The sequence below is a fragment of the Salvelinus sp. IW2-2015 genome, unplaced genomic scaffold, assembly GCF_002910315.2.
Source record: "Salvelinus sp. IW2-2015 unplaced genomic scaffold, ASM291031v2 Un_scaffold16399, whole genome shotgun sequence".
Lineage (NCBI taxonomy): Eukaryota > Metazoa > Chordata > Actinopteri > Salmoniformes > Salmonidae > Salvelinus > Salvelinus sp. IW2-2015.
In genome coordinates this window covers 16,177-34,750 of record NW_019957568.1, presented here as the reverse complement: position 1 = coordinate 34,750, position 18,574 = coordinate 16,177, and the positions used below count along the sequence as shown (strand labels likewise).

The 18,574-nt window shown below is 43.9% G+C and overlaps 1 long non-coding RNA gene across 2 annotated transcripts in view; it reads right to left on the bottom strand.

Annotated features, from left to right (window-relative positions):
- LOC139027447 (uncharacterized) overlaps positions 1–18,574 on the bottom strand; it is a 33,181-nt gene that overhangs the window by 7,005 nt on the left and 7,602 nt on the right. The window contains exons 1-2 of one of the 2 annotated variants that reach the window (XR_011479530.1): positions 13,549–13,660; positions 13,416–13,445 (exon numbers count right to left, since the gene is read on the bottom strand). This is a non-coding gene — a long non-coding RNA (uncharacterized lncRNA). Of the gene's footprint in view, positions 1–13,415; positions 13,446–13,548; positions 13,661–18,574 lie in introns of those variants that run through there. The other variant, XR_011479529.1, reaches the window with a different exon arrangement.

Here is an 18,574-nt window from a genome sequence, read left to right as displayed (position 1 = left end):
TACCACATTGGGTGAGGCGGGTTGCAGGAGAGTATATTCAGTCCGTGATAGAAAGTGATATTAAAATATTAAATATATATACAGGGAAAAAACAAGGAAAAACGATGTTTACAAGGGACAGGAAGGGATTAGASAAAAYCACACGTCCGACTGCWACACCATCTTGGAGGTTAGAGGACTTATCTTTGTATCTGTATCTGTGCCATTATAACGTCTGTGACAGCCTCAATGGCACTGCCCATACTATCTCCATTTTAAAGTAGTACATTTTCTTATTTTCATTGGCTGATTTCTCCCAACTCATAGGAATCCCCACCCAGTTGACTACTTTAAAATGGTGGAAGCCCTCAATGACAACGGCAATGCTAAAACGGGTTATATCCATGATGAGTCCTCTATATATCTCTATGACTACAGGCACAACTCTGATATAAAGTCATTTTTTTCAAAGATGACAAAAAGCCACGCGCGTCCACATATCAGTGCATTCATTCGTAACAACCTAACCATTACGAAACTTTAACCCTTTACACCACAYGCCAACAAAATGAGGYCACAGGACCAAAACAGTTAGCTTTTCCAAAAGCYGACAGAAGAAGTAGATTTCTTCAGTCAGCTGATTTCTTTCTAAGAAATMAATGATAGGGATTTCGTTTGCTTGTCCCTGTCAATATTATTCACTCACTAATTTGTACTTCCAATCCAAGAGCATACTGCTTTGACATTGCAGCTAAAGAATAAGTGGTTGATACTGTATCTAGCTTTGCTGTGTGATGTGTCAAAGTGACTGATAATGACAGCACAGAGCAGTCAGCCAGTCAGCAGTCAGCAGTCAGTAGTCAGCCAGGCTGCAGAGCAGGCACAAGGACAGTGATGAGGGGGGAAGTATAGCCTAGCCTATCTGCTGACTCTGCTAGTTTACGGATTGACCTACAGTCACCTCTAACTGAGAGGCTCACACACACACACACACACACACACACACACACACCCACAAAAACACACACACACACACACACACACACACACACACACACACACACACACACACACACACACACACACACACACACACACACACACACACACACACACACCACACACACCACACACACACACACACACACACACACCACGAGCAGGTCAGCACAGAGAGGAAAGTAGGTGATTATCTGACGGAAAACCTTTCAAAGAAGAACAAGTTATACCTGTCGGGAAACGTTTATGAGATTAGCCGACTTGACAAAATGCCTCATCATACCGACAAAGATCCTTGAGTGAACCTACTGTACGGAAGAATGATAAATGACTTCATGTCAAACATCTTTAAGGTTTAGTTGTTATTGTGACTAATTGGGTCAACATAGTGCTACCCTAAGTAAACTATTGAAGTAAACACACATAACCTAATCAAACAGCCCTTAAATAGACCTACTAAATAAACCTTCTGTCAACATTATCAGGAACTTTCTAGCATGTCTGTCTACTGACTGCCTCAGCCAATTCCCTACTATAGTTTCTGAAAGACCTTTACCAGGATAGGCTAATCATTATAGGACACATACTGACCACACATCCCTTGTAGTGACTGAGAGGCTGGAGGGCCAGTCGACTAGGAGATGAGATGGTTAACAGGGGTGATACAGGAGAGGACAGAGATGTAATGTTGTCCCCACAGACTCCCTAAATAACACCCATTTGATTGTAAGACTGACACATCTCAATTACTGTACATCAACTTGATACAACTCATCTGGGTTATCCATTAATAATATCAGCCTAATAAAAACAGGCTGCTAATAGGATAATAGGATACTAATAGCCTAGTTGTTATCCCTCAGGGTAAAATGCCAACATTGTTTCCTCGTTATTTTCAACTCAAAATAGATGTTGATTTGACGTTGATATCAGGTCATTGCCGTGGGATGTTTGTTATCAAATGAATTCTTCATTTACTTGTAGTATGAACAAAGCTTGGTATATAAGCTTGGTTATATAGTCAATAGAGTAGCTCACTGTCTGTCTAACTCGTGAGAGTATTGATCTCGTTACTCTAGTTGTACTGTAGTCCCATCCTAAAGGGATTGTGTAACAGTGTCTCTGGCTCAGAGGGATTGACTGTGGACTGCAGTCTTCTCTCTAGGTTAGTTATTCACAGTAGTCTGGGCCCACATTGGCCAGAGCCACGCTGCTGTAACAACACGTGTCAATACCAATGAGAGTCAAACAGCACTTCATCAGCACTACTGAACAACCATAGATTTCTGTTCCACTGTTTCGATGCGGTGAGAAAAAACATGGCCTTTTTCCGAACTCACAGAGGGCTCGTTCAGCAGCTAGGCCAGGCTATCTCCAGGGAGGGCCCGTTCAGCAGCTAGGCCAGGCTATCTCCAGGGAGGCCCGTTCAGCAGCTAGGCCAGGCTGCTCCAGGGAGGCCCGTTCAGCAGCTAGGCCAGGCTATCTCCAGGGAGGGCCCGTTCAGCAGCTAGGCCAGGCTATCTCCAGGGAGGCCCGTTCAGCAGCTAGCCAGGCTATCTCCAGGAGGGGCCCGTTCAGCAGCTAGGCGAGTCAGCAGCTAGGCCAGGCTATCTCCAGGGAGGGCCCGTTCAGCAGCTAGGCCAGGCCTATCTCCAGGGAGGGCCCGTTCAGCAGCTAGGCCAGGCTATCTCCAGGGAGGTTTGATCATGGCCTTCTATTCTTGCAGGACAACGCAGGCTACTATGTAACGCACCTTACTGTGCAGTGAACAACACTGAAAACAAAGTCAAATACTAGAAGTAAGCAAGAAAATAGGAACTAGATTTGGAGCATGTGAGTAAATGTTCTACTGAGAGGAAATGTTTAATTCAAACAAGCATGGTGCAAGGCAGAGGACAAGCTGCAACTGGACAACTGTCATTTATCTTAAGGTTCAACATACAGCCATCTTCATACAGAGAGAAAGACACGTGCACACACACACACACACACACACAAAAGTCAATATTTCTAAGAAGGTAATGAATGATGTCTCAAAACCTTAGTTAGGAACATAGACATGTAGAACAGGGCTGTTAATTGCTGTGCAGCCGATGGATTCATTTCATTGGCCTACTCTCACTAGGGGGAATCAGGTCTGTATCCACTCCTGTTTGACATAATTGACTATTTTATTTATTCCTTATTTTACCAGTAAGTTGACTGAGAACATATTTTCAAACACAGCAACAATCTGGGATAGTTACAGGGATGAATGAGCCAATTGGAAGCTGGGGATGATTAGAGTGGCCATGATGGTATGAGGGCCAGATGGGGAATTTAGCCAGACACCAAGGTTAAGACACATACTCTTACAATAAGTGCCATGGGATCTTTAGTGACCACAGAGCATACTTGGGGTCCAACATGTACGCTGCGCGTGTATGTGTAACGCTTGTCGCTGTTGGAAGAAGAGGAGGACCAAAGCGCAGCGTGGGAAGTGTCCATATTAAATTTAATAACTGAACACTAAGAATACAAAAAAAAACGTGAAATGATACAAAACGAAACGAAACAGTCCCGTATGGAAAACACAGACACAGGAAAACAACCACCCCAAACACAAAAGGAAAACAGGCTACCTAAATATGGCTCCCAATCAGAGACAACGACTGACACCTGCCTCTGATTGGAACCATACTAGGCCAAACCATAGAAATATAACCATAGAACAAAACATAGAAAAACAACAAGAATGCCCACCCCAACTCACGCTCTGACCTAACTAAAATAAAGACATAAAAAAGGAACTAAGGTCAGAACGTGACAAGTATAGGCTTTAGGCAGAATCTTCACGTTTTTTGATGTATTTCCGAACTGCAGTTTCCTCTGCTTGGAGCAACAGTGAAGTGGGCAGGCAGTATGGATTCTTCTCTTACATCTGCAAGCAGAGTCTGAACATCAGACAGGATGGCATTGTCTCCCTCAATCCGTGCAATGGCTACTGCTATAGGTTTCAGGAGTTTCAGGCTGCTTACCACTCTCTCCCAAAATACATCATCCGGAGGATCCTCTGATGGGCTGTTCATATTGGCAGACTGTGATATGGCCATTTTTGGAGACTCCTTCCTCTCCAGGAATAGAGGAGCTGCTGGGCAGCTTCAATGTGGTTCTCTTATTCTTCTCACTTTGCTTGTGAGTAGATTGCTGCTATAACTTGATGACCCTTCACATACCTAACCATTTCTTTGCTCTCTTCTAGTTTATCCATTGTTTTCAGTGCCATGATGTCCTTGAGGACAGATTCAATGCATGAGCACAAGCCAATGGGTTGATGTGAGGTGGACTCCTCCACTTTAGACCAAGCAGCCTTCATGTTCGCAGCATTTCTGTCACCAGTGCAAATACCTTCTGTGGTCAATGTCATTAATGACTGCCTTTAGCTCATCTGCAATGTAGAGACCGGTGTGTCTGTGCTCTTGTAGAATACTGGTTGAGGGTTGGAGATGTAGTTAATTATTCCTTGCCCACGAACATTTGACCACCCATCAGAGATGATTGCAATACAGTCTGCTTTCTCTATGATTTGCTTGACCTTCACTTTAACTCTGCATCTAGCAAATGAGTAGATAAAGCATGTCTGGTTGGAGGGGTGTATGCTGGGTGAAGAACATTCAGAAATCTCTTCCAATACACATTGCCTGTGAGCATCAGAGATGAACCAGTTGCATACACAGCTCGAGCAAGACATTCATCAGCATTTCTCTGATACGTTCCTCCATTGAGTCAAAAAAACTTCTGATTCTAGGAGGACTATGAGCTGTTGCTATCGATAAGTGTCTGATTCATCATTTCCACCTCGAATAGAAGTAGAGGACTTTTGTCAGAGTGTTTGTTTTTGTGAGCGCTGAGGAACTTTATGCACTTCGTCGTGTATGGATCTGTTGGGGCAGTATGCAAATTGGGAGTGGGTCTAGGTGTCTGGGATGATGGAGTTAATGTTGCCATAACCAGCCTCGCAAAGCACTTCATTATTAAAGAAGTAAGTGCTACAGGGCGGTAGTCATTGTGGCGTGAAGCCTTAGAGAGTTCTTGGAACAGAATGATGGTGGTCAGTTTAAAACATGTGGGGGATGACAGACTAGACAAGGAGAGGTGTAAGCACCATGAAAAAGGCAATATATCATATTTCAGATTAATACAAAGAGGCATTTTTTATTGAACTGCCATTGTCCTCAATTTAACAGCTCGAAACTCAGTGGCCGCCCCACCGCTTGGAGGGGGTTGAGAATGGAGCAGAAGACACTTTCCGTTGTTCGCTTGTAACACGTGACAATAATATATACGGTAATAATACTACTACTACTACTAATAATAATAATAATAATAATAATGACAATAAGTTATATTCCAGGTTAACAAAAAACATGAGGGCTGCCTTTTGCGTCATGCTCCTTGTTTGGACTACAAGGCCCTGTAGCGACACAGTAGCCTATATTTTCCCTACAGGCTCCATCTACCCTCCATAGTTCCCCAGGTGTCTCTTAAGCGTGTGGCACTAGAGGGAGACGAGGGTAAAGTCCATACCATACAGGGAGCCAGGCTGGGCATTGTGAGGAGCCATATGATGATCCTGAGGAAACTGAGTGACTGGCTTGCTGTGTGTGTCCTTTAATGCTGTTGCATCTCACATCTTTCATTGACCACAACATTTTACCAGCTGAAAACTAAGCCTTGTCTTTTAATGGCTTTGAAATCTCTTGATTTAACCAAGAAATGTTAACAAAATACCACAGATCAGAGTGTGTGTGTGTGTGTGTGTGTGTGTGTGTATACAAGTGAGTCACAGTACAAAATCTGATTTGATCCATTTGGCCCCAACGGCATTACCATGAACCAAGGGCTCAAACAAACCCTTCTTCTACAGTACAGTAGAACTGATCACGTCATGTCCACTACATGGAGCACCATACCTTCACCATCACCATCCTTTACTGTGGAGTTAGTGCTCAGGGTACAACACCTGCTGCATCTGGAGCCTGTATGGCCATGTCCCAAATAGCACCCTATTCCCTACATACTGCACCTATGAGCCCTGGTCAAAAGTACTGCACTCTATAGAGAATAGGGTGACAATTAGAACGCATCCAGTATTTATCCTATAGCCTMTGGGGACCCAAGCGGATTCCCACCGACTCTCTCCCTCAGTCCCACGGCTCTGCTCTACACTCCTACATCCTCATTACAACCTGCTATTGCTGGAGCTACTGCTTCCTCCCTGGATTAAAGCTTCCTTTCCTCTCATCCTCTGCCTACTGTACCAGCTCACACAGAACTATCCAGCCCCCCCTCAAAAAATACATCAAGGCTTTGCCTGGGTTTAATATATGCTGCGTTTACACTAACCCTGGAGGATGCCGTTTGAAGGAGAGCCAGAGCCTCTAAATAGATGAAGACAGAAGGGAAGACGTCCCCAGTGTTATTCTGTTCTGGCTTTTCTAAAGCACCAGGACTCATGATAGATACTGGTATCCAGGGAGAGAGTAAAGCAGCTGCCACCGCTGCTGTTTCTGTTGCTGCTGCTGATAGTTCTGTTTCTGTTTCTACTGCTACTAGTTCTGTTTCTACTGCTACTAGTTCTGTTTCTGTTTCTACTGCTACTAGTTCTGTTTCTGCTGCTACTAGTTCTGTTTCTACTGCTAATAGTTCTGTTTCCTGCTGCTACTAGTTCTTGTTTCTACTGCTACTAGTTCTGTTTTCTGCTGCTACGTTTCTGTTTCTACTGCTACTAGTTCTGTTTCTCTGCTACTAGTTCTGTTTCTACTGGCTTACTAGTTTCTGTTTCTACTGCTACTATTCTGTTTCTGTTTCTACTGCTGCTACTAGTTCTGTTCTGTTTCTACTGCTGATTTGCTAGTTCTGTTTCTGTTTCTGCTTGCTACTAGTTCTGTTTCTGCTGCTACTAGTTTCTGTTTCCTGCTGCTACTAGTTCTGTTCTACTGCTACTAGTTCTTGTTCTGCTGCTGCTAGTTTGTTTCTGTTTCTACTGCTACTAGTTCTTATGTTTCTACTGTTACTAGTTCTGTTTTGTTTCTACTGCTACTAGTTCTGTTTTTCTACTGCTACTAGTTCTGTTTCTGTTATTTGCTGCTAGTTCTGTTTCTGTTTTCTACTGCTGCTAGTTCTGTTTCTACTGCTGCTAGTTCTGTTTCTACTGCTACTAGTTTTGTTTCTACTGCTACTAGTTCTGTTTCTACTGCTACTAGTTCTGTTTTTCTGTTGCTGCTGTCTGCTGCTGTTTCTGCTGCTGCTAGTTCTGTTTTCTGTTTCTACTGCCTACTAGTTCTGTTTCTGTTTCTACTGCTACTAGTTCTGTTTCTGCTGCTGCTAGTTTCTGTTTTTTCTGTTTCTACTGCTACTAGTTTCTGTTTCTACTGCTACTAGTTCTGTTTCTGCTGCTGCTAGTTCTGTTTTCTGTTTCTACTGCTACTAGTTCTGTTTCTGTTTCTACTGCTACTAGTTTCTGTTTCTACTGCTACTAGTTCTGTTTCTGTTTCTACTGCGACTAGTTCTGTTTCTACTGCTGCTAGTTCTGTTTCTGTTTCTACTGCTACTAGTTCTGTTCTACTGCTACTAGTTCTGTTTCTACTGCTGCTAGTTCTGTTTCTGTTTTCTACTGCTACTAGTTCTGTTTTCTACTGCTACTAGTTCTGTTTCTGTTCTACTGCTACTAGTTTGTTTCGTTCTACTGCTACTAGTTCTGTTTCTGTTTCTACTGCTGCTAGTTCTGCTGCTACTGCTGTTGCCTGGGCAGTTCTCGCTCTACCTGGCCTAGTTATTCAACAGCTATCCCCTCCCCTCACAAGAACACTAATCACAGCCCTGCCCGACACTTAATCAGTTCAAGACTAATGGGAATTCACCCCTCTGCTCCGTAATATGTTCAGGGGACAGACAGACAGCAGTCCTCCTGTAAGTCAGTGCTCAGCAGTAGTCAGCGTTTCCCAGCTCCGGTTCTCCAGTAACACCACCAGCACACATTTTGTTGTAGCCCGGGACAAACATATCTCATTCAACTCATTTAGGGCCTGATGATTAGTTGAATCAGGTGTGCTTGTCCAGGGCTACAATASAAATGAGGACTGGAGTTGGGAAACACTGCGTTAGATGCTGTACTGATTACTTTCACAGCCATGGATGACTTAATGACCACCATGGCTTGGTTTGTTGTGGTGATCAGATGAGAGAAGAATACCTTTGTCTCTATGGCAACCTGCGGTACAGTGCTGCTGTACACATTGGGGCATTGCCATTCAGCGCACCTGACGTCTTGGCATGTTATAGTAGGAGAGGCAGCAATAATACCTGCATAAAGCAGGGCATGGCAAATCACATTCATCTCTAACTATAGCAGAGTTCTGGGAATTAGCATTCAGTCAGTGTAGCCTTAAATCACATTCATATTCAYCACACATCCAAACACAGCCATCATCAACAGAAAGACCTCTAAAAAACACTGAGATGAACACTGGTTAAAAGGCTCTACCTAGAAGCACCTAGTGTGCATAACATATCTGCTGTGTGTACACAGTACATACTTGGGAGTGGAGGGTGTTGAGCGTAAACACAGGCGCCCCGGGCCCAGCATAGGGGGATGCAGCCACTCCTCTCCATGATGGCCGCAGCAGCACCTGTCTTTCTATCCCACCACCAGACCCTGCGGCCTGAACCAGCCCCAGGCTCCCTGACCCTGTCCCCTTCCACAACCGCATAGAGGCCAGGCCAGGACAGGCTGCTGCTTCTTCCTCTGCCCCGGAGGACCCCGGCACAGCCCCTCTCCGCTCCTCACAGCCCCTACCGCTGCCCCCCTCTGACCCGTTCACACAGCCCTGCCTCAGGGGAGAGAACTGTGGGGTGAGGAGGAGAAGACGTCAAGGGAGCAACTCAGTGAAATCCTCAAGAGGTTTTTATCCTAACATCCACCTTGCCTGACAGACAGGCTGTTTCCGGGTCAGAGGTGTTTGGTGTCACTCCGAGAGGGAGTGAGAGAGACAGAGAGACAGAGAGAGAGAGACAGAGAGAGAGACAGAAGATCAATATGGGACAGGGCTGTGTTGTCAGCTCCTTATCTTCCGATTCCTCTTCAGATCCCCTCAGCGTTGGCTTCCAGCCTCTAAATAAATCCCTCTACGTGCCTCTGCACAGCCTTGTAAATGAATCAAGCCCGGGAGGCAGCGGACTTGGAAAACAGTGTAGTAGAAGACACAGAGGAGACAAAAAACAAAACAATCCTTCAGTTAAGTTCAAGCACTACAACCGCCTGTCTACTCCGATGTGACAGCCTTGTAATCCAGGACAAGCTGCTGCTACTGCTGCTGTGAAACGCTGCTGCCGAGTCGGCTGTGTCAGGAGGGTGTGAGCTGGGTTTGTGTGTGACTCAGAGAGAGGTAGAGAGAGAGTGAGGGAGGCGGGAGGCAGGGTGGGAGGAGAGAGAAGGAGGGCAAGAGACTAGTAGAGAGCTCAACCTCATTTAGGGAACTATACTCAGCTCTTCTCCTGTTCACAAAACGGACAGCGGCTCTTCAGCCACGGTTGAGAGAGAGAGAGAGAGAGAGCTGCAAATCAAGTACATCCTGGGTCATGACTAGCGCTCAGTTCATTAGCAAACAATATCTCTTCTTCCTCCTCCTCTTTACAACAAGGTCTGCCCCTATGCCTCTGGCTATCAGCCAAAACATGTCCTCCCTCTCTCAGTTCCTCCCTTCTTCCCCCTCCTCTTTCTCCTCCTTACAACAAGGTCTGCCCCTATGCCTCTGGCTATCAGCCAAAACATGTCCCTCTTCCTCTCATTTCCTCCCTTCTTCTCCTCCTCTTTCTCCTCCTTACAACAAGGTCTGCCCCTATGCCTCTGGCTATCAGCCAAAACATGTCCTCTCTCTCTCAGTTCCTCCCTTCTTCCTCTTCTCCCTCTTCTCCTCCTCCTGTATGCTTTCCATTTGCAGCATTCCATTTTCCTCCAAGGTGTAGACAGGTGAGGAATATTGATGACGTTACATAGATGTTTTAAGTGATATGAAAAGTAACTCTGCAATGCTATCACCATCCTAGTGAATGTCTGGGATCAGATACTGGATCTGTGTGTGATGAGGTCACAGCTATCTCCCTGTCTTAGTGGCGATGGAGCTTTTTGATTCCACCAATCACACAACAGAACAGAGATTCTATGGAATAATCATAATGCATGAATTAGGCCTAGGCTATTACATACACAAGCAGTCTAAACCTGCTGCAAAACACAGGGTATCATCAAGCTTTTTTAAATCAGCCGGGGGGGGTCAAACTCATTCCATGGAGGGCCTAGCGTCTCCTAGACAACCAGGTGAATAGAGTTCCTTACTAATCAGTGACCTTCCTAATTATCATCATGTACAACGGAGGAGCAAAAACTCTCTGACACTTGGGGAATGAGTTTGACAGATGATTGACCCAGAAAAATGATACTTTGATGTGTTTAGTCACTCCACTCAACTGAAGCACTGTGAACAGACAGACAGCCTGGTTTGTACCCACTGACTTACCTCAACAGCTCTACAGGATGGTGCTGTTCTATACTTATCATAATCAAGCACAGCCTCAACAATACATTATTCACCATAAGAGAGAGAGAGGGATCTGGTTGTCATTGGTTTTTCACAGTATAGGCCTTCTGTCTATAGTACATCCTTTCAAAGGAATTGATAATGCATATTCAATTGCACTAAATCACACTAACCTCCAAAGAACACCAAGGTGCTGCAGCACTGCTTTCTTCAGCGGAAAATCAGATGCTTCATGCCTGTGGTGTCGTCTACCTCAAATCAGACACACAACCAGGGACACCATCCATTCACATAAGAGGCCAAAACAACATAACAAGGTGATAAAAACCAAACCAGAGAGAATATGAGAAATCTGGGTATCTAAACCCTGGTAAAAGCGTTGGTATGTACTGTAAGGGGCTTAACTGATGCAGGATGGTTCATACTCTGTTTACTCCGCACCCCATTCAAGAGGACGTCAGTCTGTCAGATGATACCGGCTTTTGGGTGCAGTTATCCAGTCTTGGCCAAGGCCACGATTCTCCAATACTGCTGACTGACTATGGATCAACACAACCAATCAGCTGGATGTTATTTACCTGTACACAACCAACCACTTAGCCTGTCTGTCCTCACAGCAGCTCCGTCCTAACCCTGTGAGTGCAGAGAGAATTTAGAGGATGTTTCCACTGATAGTCTGTCGCAATACACTCCCACAGGGAACATGGCTGCCTCAGAGCCCTAGATATCAGGTTAGAAACCCCATTATGTCTAAAATAATGGGCTCCAGCTCCACACATACATACAGTGCCTTCAGAATGTATTCATACCCCTTGACTTATTCAACATTTTGTTGTGTCGCAGCCTGAATTCAAAATGGATTCAATCGATTTCTTCTCACCCATCTACACACAATACCCTAATTCACACCTTGAGTCAATACATACTAGAATCAACTTTGGCAGTGATTACAGCTGTGAGTCTTCCTGGGTAATTCTCTAAGAGCTTTGCACACCTGGATTGTACAATATTTACACATTACATTATTGTTTTTAACATTCTTCAAGCTCTGTCAAGTTGTTGTTGATCATCGCTGGACCAGGCTGGTCACAAGAAAGACCTTCGATTTGGGACATGTGAAAAGGTACTGAGGATGTGGATATATGCCTTTGTTGGAGCTACATAAATAAATAATAATAACACAATGGCACAACGAACTCACGAGGCTCTGAGCCAGAGCACAACTGCTTAGACCCATGCGCCACGGCAGTTTCACAATTCTTTGCAAGCAGGGAGAGTACTCAATGATACTGAATGAAAACAGCAACATTACCCTTTGAGTTGTTTCTGTTTTAACCCTGTAAACACCAAAATAACGCTGTAACCACGCGGAATTAACCTGTAAACACGCAGAATGAATGGGTAAAAAATTGTACGTTCCTCCAATTACGGCAATTCCGAAGTGAAACTATGAGAACAGGCGTGCGCTAGCAGCCATGTTGAGGTCTTGCCATAGATTTTCAAGCCAATTTAAGTCAAAACTGTAAGTCTGGTGAGAAATGAAATAGCTATCAAACTGGAAGAGATTTTCCATTCCTTTGCAGAGATGTTTACTGCAACAAATAGTTATCTGATATTTTAGATATTTTAAATAGATCATTTTTCTCCAGTACATGTTGTTCAAACAATGAAATATTGATGAAGAATCAGAGAGAAATGTTGATTGCAGGAGATGAAGAGAGCCCCATCATGCCTTTAGCTTCAGCCATGGGCCCCTCCAGGAAGCTAACAGTCACATAGCTGTATGTACTGTATAGGGAACAACATGTGGAATAGCTGTATGTATTGTAGGGAACAACATGTATAGGGAACAACATGTGGAATACAATCTGGCTGCACTCATCTAGAGCAAGTCTAGGTGCAGTTTGTCCTTTTTCTATAAATACTACACGCACTCAACCAGCGCTTCACACAGCACTATTCACTGTAAATGACAGAATCTTTACTGCCAGGGCAAAATACACGTAGCACTATTCACTTTAAATGACAGAATCTTTACTGCCAGGGCAAAATACACGTAGCACTATTCACTGTAAATGACAGAATCTTTACTGCCAGGGCAAAATACACGTAGCACTATTCACTTTAAATGACAGAATCTTTACTGCCAGGGCAAAATACACGTAGCACTATTCACTTTAAATGACAGAATCTTTACTGCCAGGGCAAATACACGTAGCACTATTCACTTTAAATGACAGAATCTTTACTGCCAGGGCAAAAATACACGTAGCACTATTCACTTTAAATGACAGAATCTTTACTGCCAGGGCAAAATACACGTAGCACTATTCACTTTAAATGACAGAATCTTTACTGCCAGGGCAAAATACACGTAGCACTATTCACTTTAAATGACGAATCTTTACTGCCAGGGCAAAATACACGTAGCACTATTCACTTTAAATGACAGAATCTTTACTGCCAGGGCAAAATACACGTAGCACTATTCACTTTAAATGACAGAATCTTTACTGCCAGGGCAAAATACACGTAGCACTATTCACTTTAAATGACAGAATCTTTACTGCCAGGGCAAAATACACGTAGCACTATTCACTTTAAATGACAGAATCTTTACTGCCAGGGCAAAATACACGTAGCACTATTCACTTTAAATGACAGAATCTTTACTGCCAGGGCAAAATACACGTAGCACTATTCACTTTAAATGACAGAATCTTTACTGCCAGGGCAAAATACACGTAGCACTATTCACTTTAAATGACAGAATCTTTACTGCAGGGCAAAATACACGTAGCACTATTCACTTTAAATGACAGAATCTTTACTGCCAGGGCAAAATCCCCCGGTACATACCAGCGTAGAATGACGATATCCTGGAAATATCTGCAAGGGAAACAGAGAGAGAGAAAGTATGTTAGGATGGCATTGAATGGCATTACTCAGGGTAATTTACATGAGCTGACTGTGATCCTTGAAAGCTACGCACCACTGGAGGCTAGCCAGTAGCCAGCAGCACCTGTGCAGATACAGCCCCCTAGAGGTCATCTGTTCAGCACAGCCCAGAGGCTGTTAGACTGCACTGCCAAAGGCACTGGGGTCTTGGCCTGCTTGCACAGAACSTTTGCTGTTTCAGGTGATGTAACGGTGACTGTCATCATTATACATTGATGGTACTGGACATTTCTTAAAGGCTAGCATGATGGTAGCAGGCTGGTGACTGTCAGGAATTGATTTGGAGAGATGGTGGTGAAAGTGGTAGAAAGGTAGAAACTAGGAGGATTAATCCTGGATGGAACGCACCCAATCTTGACACAGGGAGGAGGATGTGCTTCTGATGACTTTACAATTGATTAGCCCTAATTTAATAAGCATTCAGCAGTCTAGGCTATTTTCTCCACAAACAGTGTTTTGGATTCAGCACAGTGCTCCCTGTCTGCCTGCCTGCAGTCAGTCACCACCTAACCTTGTCCTCCAGTGGAGATCACGCCTACGTCCCAAATGACAARATATTCCCTACATAGTGCACTACTTCTCACCAGAGCCCAATGGGCCCAAGTCAAAAGTAGAGCACTAAAAAGGGGAATAGGGTGGCCTTTGGCACTCAGATGACATCCTCCTGCGGTCATTAAAGTCCGAGGCACGTTCAGACGGACAGCAGATGATGGCAGGACTTTGATAAGACCCTCTAGATACCACATCAGTATTTCACTGGCTTCTTAGGGTGGCGATATTGAAGAGCTGGCTACATTATTAGACACATTATTAGACAGACAGCACAGGAGGTTGGTGGCACCTTAATTGGGGAGGACAGGCTCATGGTAATGGCTGGAGAGGAGAGGAATGAGTGGGATGYTATCAAATACATCAAACACATGGTTTCCATGGTTTCCAGGTGTTTGATGCCATTCCATTTGCTCCGTTCTGGCCATTATTATGAGCCGTCCTCCCATCAGCAGCCTCCGCTGACCGACAGGCAGACAGAGAGAAAGACAAAAAGACAGGCAGACAGAGGTCCTGCTATCAGTGAGGAGCCAGGAGCAGCTAAGCTCATCAGTTAATCATAATGCTCATTATTCCTGACTAAAGCTGTCTCAGCAGAAAGCACAGCAGAGGAGATGATAGAGAGATGATCTGAGCGAACAGCAGTGAATGAATAAGGGATTCATGATGTAAGACTTCAGATGGAAATAAGTCAATTGGGGGTTTTAAAAAAAGGCAACAAACATTTTTAATGTTAAGCGCCAGGGCTTCAAATGACATGGACGTAGTCATGACCTAGGAAACTAAGCCAMAAACTGAGAGAAGTTAGCAATTCTGTGGTACAGTGATTGTATATTCCTCCTCACTGATCAAAATAAATGGTTCTATCAATTCCTCTTGTAATATTGATGTGACTATGAAATGCCACTGTTTTGTTTGCACTAGAGAATGAATGGTCAATAAAAGTTTGCTTTAGACGTGTTCATATGAATATGAAAGGTGGGCTAGTCAACATAGGCTACGTCCCAAATGACACCCTATTCCTACATAGTGCACTACTTTTGTGCCCTGGTTAAAAGTAGCGCTGGGGAGAAGAAAAACATCGATGCAATGACATATCGGGATATTATTTTGACACTATATCATATCGTATCATTTTCACAATATCGTAATATTTATTCTTGAGCTGGATGGCTGTACCTGCACCAAAATCCAGTATTTTTCCTTCATTGCATTTTTTAAAAACCTTTATTTAACTAGGCAAGTCAGTTAAGAACAAATTCTTATTTACAATGACAGCCTATCAGGGAACAGTGGGTTAACTGCCTTGTTCAGGGGAAGAACAACAGATTTTTACCTTGTCAGCTCGGGGATTCAATCCAGCAACCTTTCATAGCTTGTTCTCAATCTTATTTTTAAATAGGAAGCCAATCGGCTTTCAGCAGTTTTATTTCCTTGTTTTGTCATGGCTCTATCTGGTCCCACTGTAGCAGACGTATGGTTAGCTTATACACTAACATCCCACACACTGGAGGCTTGCAGGCGCTGCAACATTTCCTCAAGCTGACAGACTCTACCCTTGTTCCATCCAATAATTGCAGTTCCATCCAATAATTCCTTGTTCCATCCAATGATGAAAATCTCTCCAAAACCAAGAGAGGTTCTTTTAGGTGGTTGTAGAATTTAATGGCTCCTTTCTGGATTTTAATAATTAGCGGGTATCGGCCTAATTCTGCTTTGCATGCATTATTTGGTGTTTTACGTTGTACACAGAGGATATTTTTGCAGAATTCTATATGCAGAGTCTCAATTTGGTGTTTGTCCCATTTGGTAAATTCTTGGTTGATGAGCGGACCCCAGACCTCACAACCATAAAGGGCAATGGGTTCTATAACTGATTCAAGTATTTTTAGCCAGATCCTAATTGGTATGTCGAATGTTATGTTCCTTTTGATGGCATAGAAGGCCCTTCTTGCCTTGTCTCTCAGATCGTTCACAGCTTTGTGGAGTTCCCTGTGGCGGCTGATGTTCAGGCCGAGGGATGTATAGTTGTGTGGAAGTTCCCTGTGGCGCTGATGTTCAGGCCGAGGGATGTATAGTTGTGTGGAAGGTCCCTGTGGCGCTGATGTTCAGGCCGAGGGATGTATAGTTGTGTGTGTGCTCTAGGGCAGGTATTCCCAAACCCCAGGGGTCCTCGCAATGCCGTCGCGGGTACGCCAAATAAAAATGTGATTCACATTTATTTATTTTTTATTCACATTCTATTATTTTTCTTTCTTCACATTTTCAAACAGTACATTTATATTTTCCAACGGGGCTATACATTTGGGTGAGTTTTTTTCCTCGCCTGAGTAACCTGGTTTCACTGCCATGACAGGGAGACATAGTGGAGTGGTAACGCACGTGCAAGCAGTTGCTCCCGACGCCACTTTGGTAAACTGCAGCATCCACCGAGAGAGGCTCTTGTTGCCAAGGGACTGCCTGACAGCTTGAAAGACGTTTTTGGACACTACAGTGAAAATGGTTAACTTTGTTAAAGAAAGGCCCCTGAACTTATTTTCTGCACTTTGCAATGATATGGGCAGCGACCATGTAACGCTTTTACAACATACAAAAGTGAGCTGGTTATCATGGGGCAAAGTATTGGTCACATTTTTTTAAATTGAGAGACGAGCTTAAAGTTTTCTTTACTGACTATAATTTTCACTTGTCTGACCGTTTGCATGATGAGTTTCTCACACGACTGGCCTATCTGGGTGATGTTTTTCTTGTCTGAATGATCTGAATCTAGGATTACAGGGACTCTCCGCAACTATATTCAATGTGTGAGACAACATTGAGGCTATGATTAAGAAGTTGGAGCTCTTCMCTGTCTGCATTAATGAGGACAACACASAGGTCTTTCCATCATTGTATGATTTTTTCTGTGCAAATTAACTCAAGCTTACGGACAATGTCAAATGTGATATAGCGAAGCACCTGAGTGAATTGGGTGTGCAATTACGCAGGTACTTTCCTGAAACGGATGACACAAAAAACTGGATTCGTTATCCTTTTCATGCCCTGCCTCTAGTCCACTTACCGATATCTGAACAAGAGAGCCTCATTGAAATTGCAACAAGCGGTTCTGTGAAAATTTTATTTAATCAAAAGCCACTGCCAGATTTCTGGATTGGGCTGCGCTCAGACTATCCTGAGTATTCAAATCGCACTGTTAAGACATTGATGCCCTTTGCAACCACGTACCTACAGTACGTGAGAGTACTTTCACTAGCATGAAAGCTAAATACAGGCACAGACTGTGTGTGGAATATGATTTAATACAAACTCTCTCCAATACAACCCAACATTGCAGAGGTATGTGCATCCTTTCAAGCACACCTTTCTCATTAACCTGTGGTGAGTTATTCACAATTTTCGATGAACAAATAAGGTTTTATATCTAAGATGGTTAAATAAAGAGCAAAATGATTGATGATTATTATTATTATTATATTCTTATTTGTGCCCTGGTCCTATAAGAGCTCTTTGTCACTTCCCACGAGCCGGGTTGTGACAAAAACTCACACTCATTCTTATGTTTAATAAATGTATTGTATAGTGTGTGTGTGTGGCAGGCTTACAATGGTGGCAAAAAACAAAATTTGAGAGTGTGCTGACCCTGGTGCTAGAGGGGGTACGCAGCTGGAGGTTGAATGCTTGAAGGGGTACGGGACTATAAAAAGTTTGGGAACCACTGCTATAAGGCAACGGTGTCTAGATGGAATTTGTATTTGTGGTCCTGGGAACTGGACCTTTTTCTCTCTCATCACCCCTCAAGCTGCTCAACACCTTTAACACCTCAAGATGGTGTTAAAGTGAATGGTGTAGAGGAGGGAACGAACGGGTCAGACTCCAAGCACAGCACCCTAGTGTGTGTGTGTGTGTGTGTGTAAGACAAATACAGCCTTTTAAAAGGAGGGAGTCAACTGTCATTACTGACTACAACACATTGACATACTGCAGCAGACCTGGCTGACTGACTACAACACTCCTCCTGAGTCCCCTAGAGCAGACTGGATTGACATACTGCAGCAGGCCTGGCTGACTGACTACAACACTCCTCCTGATTCCCCTAGAGCAGACTGGATTGACATACTGGAGCAGACCTAGCTGACTGACTACAACACTCCTCCTGATTCCCCTAGAGCAGACTGGATTGACATACTGCAGCAGACCTAGTTGTTTGATTGATCTGGTTGATTGTTTAGTGGTGATGTGTACTGGACTTACTGAGACAGCAGCTTGCAAAACMGATTACTGTATGTGTGGCTGTGTGTATGTGGATAGGCCTATAGGACTTTACATGGCCTACGTCTGACTCAGCACAATGCTAGGGTTCTGTCACACCATTCATTTACTCACCTAGACAACACTGATCCTGCCAAGGAGAGGCACAGGGGAGGAGATGGTCACCAATCACAATCTGACTCAAACTGTACAGTACTGCTGAATTCCCAATTCCCCTAGCCTGTACTATTCAAATGGTATTA